Source organism: Herpailurus yagouaroundi, unplaced genomic scaffold (genome assembly GCF_014898765.1).
Source record: "Herpailurus yagouaroundi ecotype Mexico unplaced genomic scaffold, PumYag 124718, whole genome shotgun sequence".
Taxonomy (NCBI): Eukaryota; Metazoa; Chordata; class Mammalia; order Carnivora; family Felidae; genus Herpailurus; species Herpailurus yagouaroundi.
In genome coordinates this window covers 1,054-5,635 of record NW_024422013.1, presented here as the reverse complement: position 1 = coordinate 5,635, position 4,582 = coordinate 1,054, and the positions used below count along the sequence as shown (strand labels likewise).

General features: G+C 48.7%; 1 long non-coding RNA gene across 1 annotated transcript; it reads left to right on the top strand.

The window, feature by feature from the left end:
- The first annotated feature begins 6 nt into the window (after positions 1-6).
- LOC121026527 (uncharacterized) lies at positions 7-3,159 on the top strand. The gene is made up of 2 exons (XR_005788380.1): positions 7-145; positions 3,039-3,159. It is a non-coding gene; the product is annotated as an uncharacterized LOC121026527 (long non-coding RNA).
- The last annotated feature ends 1,423 nt before the right edge of the window (positions 3,160-4,582 follow it).

The following is a 4,582-nucleotide window of genomic DNA, read 5'->3' as shown; positions in this document are numbered from 1 at the left end:
CCCTTGCCGCTTGGCTTTGACTTACGACTCTGGTGGACTTTTGTGGGAGGTTTCGGAACTTCGGGCATTACATTTGGAGGTCCCACCGAGATCTCCCCCGAGCCCACCAGACTTCTGGTCAACGGGTCATATCTGATTCCGATCGGTAAGTAAGCCGGCTCTAAAGTTCTTCCTTTTCTCTCTGATCTGTGTTTCTTCTCTGGAGAACCGGTTCTGTCTGGAAGCTGGTGTGACCCTGGTGGACGCGCTATAGGGCACCCGGCTGGGGTCAGTTGGAGACGTCCACTGACATCTGGGGGCCTTCTTGGCCCATCAGGGGACCTCCTTGGTCCATCGGGGGGCCTTTTTGGCCCATCAGGATTCTTTTCTGTGGGCTGCTTACGCCCAACGCGCCTGCGAGCTGAATACTTTCATTTTCTCTATGAACTTCCAGAGTGCTAAGAAATATCTCTAGGTGTCTAAAAAAAAAAAAAACAAAACAAAAAAACAAACCAGGTATGCCAATTGTTACCTGTATTTTGATGTGATGTGTGTCTGTGTGTCTGTCTGTTCAATCGACTGGAATGATTGTTGGGAGTCAGGGGCACGCACCTGACTTACCCTATGTGTAGTCCCACGGCATAAGCTACGGGATTCGAGTGGGCTCTAACCCGACTTCCGCGGTGATCCTCATACGGCTTAAGGCGGTCAAAATTTATTTTGATCCAAGCAGGGGGTTTATACCTGCCCGCCCATGCTAAGAGGCACCTAAGTTTCCGAGAGGGACGCGGACGGACGAGTACGCGAGTGCTTCTATGTCAGTCTAAATGTATTGTCACCCCTGGGCCCTTATAATCACCGCCGTCCTAGCCGTCCTAGCCATAACCCTTTCTGTTGGATTGGCTGAGACGGCACCAGAAAGTTGGAACCGCTGCGAAAGATTCCTATTAGTTCTTGTTTTTCTTTCATGGGTCGGATGTTTTGTTGGAATTAAGTGTTTTCTCGGCTGATCAGAATTAATTATTCCATCCTTTGTTCCTCTCTCCTCCTTCCTCAGCTCCCTGCGGCTTTCCCTCCCGCCCCCTGGCCAGCAGCGCCCCCTTCTCTTCTCCTCTTCCTCAGAATCATAACATGGGCCAAACGCAGAGTACCCCTCTCTCCCTCCTTCTAGCCAACTTCCGGGACGTAAAAGCTAGAGGACACAACTTAAGCCTAGATATTCGCAAAAGGAAGTTGATTACCTATTGCCGCTCTGAATGGCCCACCTTTGGAGTCAATTGGCCTACAGAGGGAACCTTCTGCCTCCCTGTGGTCCTTAAAGTAAAATCAAAAATTTTCCTACCAGGGAAAGAAGGTCATACGGATCAGATTCCCTATATTTTGGTGTGGCAAGATTTAGTAGAAAACCCACCTCCCTGGATGGTCTCTTTCTTAACAACAGGGCCGTCAAAATTCTAGCGGCTAAACCTATCAACCCTCCCAAGCCGTCAGCCCCAACTGCACCCCGTTCTCCCTGACAGCCAAGATCTACTTTCCCTGACCCTCCCCCTTACCAGGTTCCTCCTCTTATTCCGCAAGCTGCCCCTATCCCTGCTGCACCGGCAGAGCCTCCCATAGCCCAGCCGATAGAAGAACTAGAAAATAGGGAGGCTCAACCCGCGCCCATGCCTAATGAAGGCGCAATCCAAGGGCTGGCTGGGCGCACCTGTGGCCGGACCCCACGTGAGCCAGGATTCCGCCTCCCTGACTCTACCATAGCTTTACCCTTACGGGAAATAGGGCCTCCCGATGATACGGGGAACCCCCGACTTCAATACTGGCCCTTCTCTACCAGTGACCTATATAACTGGAAAACCCAGAATGCCCGATTCTCTGACAACCCTAAAGATTTAATAAGTCTCTTAGACAGCGTTATGTTCACCCATCAACCCACCTGGGATGATTGTCAGCAGCTCCTCCGAATCCTGTTCACCACCGAGGAGCGAGAAAGAATTCAATTGGAAGCAAGAAAGCTGGTTCCTGGAGATGACGGCCAACCCACTGCTAACCTTGATCTCATTAATGCAGCTTTTCCCTTGACCCGACCCCCACAGGATGGCTGGGACTACAACATGGCAGAAGGTAGGGGACGGCTGCGCATTTATCGCCAGACTCTAATGGCGGGTCTCCGGGCTGCTGCACGCAAGCCCACTAATTTGGCAAAAGTGTATTCAGTAATACAAGGTAAGACAGAGAGCCCTGCCGCTTATTTAGAAAGATTAATGGAAACCTTTAGACAATATACCCCCATGAACCCCGAGGCCCCCGAAAATCAAGCTGCTGTTGTAATGGCCTTTGTAAATCAGGCAGCCACTGATATTAAAAAGAAACTCCAGAAACTAGAGGACCTGGAGGGAAAACAGATTCAGGACTTAACTCCGCATTGCCCAGCGTGTCTATAATAATAGAGAGACTCCAGAGGACAGGCAACTTAAAGCCACCAACCACGGAAAAAACCCTGGCTCCAGAACCCATGGAACCAGGCCGGGAGTCTATTGGGAAGTAGACTTCACCGAGGTAAAGCCTGGAAAATATGGATACAAATATTTGTTAGTGTTTATAGATACCTTTTCAGGATGGACAGAGGCCTTCCCCACCAAGCATGAGACGGCACAGGTAGTAGCAAAGAAAATGTTGGAAGACATCATGCCCAGGTACGGATTCCCTACCCTAATAGGATCAGATAACGGACCAGCATTCGTTTCAAAGGTAATACAAGGGATAGAGCAGTTTATTGGGGCCGATTGGAAACTACATTGTGCATATAGACCCCAAAGCTCAGGGCAGGTAGAAAGAATGAATAGAACCCTAAAAGAGACCCTAACCAAATTGACCATGGAGACTGGCGCTAACTGGGTAGTCTTACTCCCCTACGCTCTGTTCAGGGTGCGGAACTCCCCTTACAAACTAGGATTAACCCCCTTTGAAATCATGTATGGAGTGCCCCCCCCTATAATTCCCAACCTACAGTCTAATGTGTTAACTGAATTTGATGATCATAAACTTCTTATTTCCCTGAGGGAACTCCAGCGCACCCACCAGGAAGTTTGGCCCAGATTGAGAGCCATTTATGAGAACGGGCCCCCTCCCGAGCCGCGTCACTACCGACCCGGGGATTGGGTATACGTGCGGAGACACAAGCAAGAGACCCTCCAACCACGGTGGAAAGGACCCTACATTGTGATCCTAACCACACCCACTGCTCTCAAAGTCGACGGGATTGCTACCTGGATCCATTACACCCACGCCCGACCAGCTGATCCCTTTGCGGTTCGAGACTTCGTGCTGGAAGCCAACACCACCTGGACGGTTGACCAGAGTAAGACCCACCCTTCAAAATTGACTCTGCGTCGAAAACTGACCTCGAAAACCAGCTGAGACCAAAGGCCTAGGTGTCCCATACCAAGACTGTTGCAGCAGCTCCGGACCCACCATGATCGGAGGAACACTCATTAGCGTGCTCCTGCTCACCTCCTACGGACTGATAAGTATTGCTAGCAACCCCCATACACCCTATACTTTAACTTGGGAGATTTCTAATTTAGAAACCCATGAAGTCTATAATACTACTACAGTAGACGATACTCCCCTAAATACCTGGTGGCCAGATTTATATTTCAATTTAGAAAAAGTTAGTCCATTAGAAGATATGGAAGGAGGTGATTGGAGGCGGGCACAAAGGAGGGTGTCAATAAGTAGAAATGGATTTTATGCATGCCCGGGATTTAGGACGGGGGCAATGAGGCGCACATGTGGAGGAATCGAAACCCTCTACTGCGCAGCCTGGAGTTGTGTCACCACCAATGATGGGGAATGGAAATGGAAAGTAAAACCCCAATTTATTGAAATGTCCTATGTCCAACCATGTACTCACACCAGGTATAATACAAACTGTAACCTTATTCGTGTAAAATTTACAGAGGAAGGAAAAAAGGACGGGCGATGGGTCTCAGGACTCACTTGGGGACTCTACCTCTATCAATATCCCCTCTTTGGGACTGTCATTCAAATAAAATTAAAAATCAAACCCAAAGCTTCCCCAACACTAATAGGGCCAAACCAGTCAGTATGGCCCCCAAGTAAGCCTAATACTACTCCGCAGTCCACAAATAAGGGTACTAATCCTCCGGCCACTCAGGTGGTCAATGTAACCAGGACTACTCCAAGAAAACCCCAAGAAATTTAAATCCCATTCAAAGATGACCCCTTATGGGTAATGATAAATACCACTTATAAGGCCTTAAACCATACTAAACCCAACGAGACAGAAGCTTGTTGGCTGTGCTACTCCATAAAACCTCCATTTTACGAAGCAGTAGCAATAGTAGGAAATTATAGCACTGCAAACAACTCAGATGCTTGCAGTTGGGGACAGAGAAGACCCGGCCTCACACTACCGGTGCTTACGGGAAATGGGACATGTATAGGAACAGTGCCAACAAGATATAGCCACTTATGCAAAGTAACAGGAATATATTCAATACTTCAGAAAACTGGATTATTCCACCAAATAACTCATGGTGGCTTTGTTCTCATGCAGGATTAACCCCTTGCCTCTATAAAA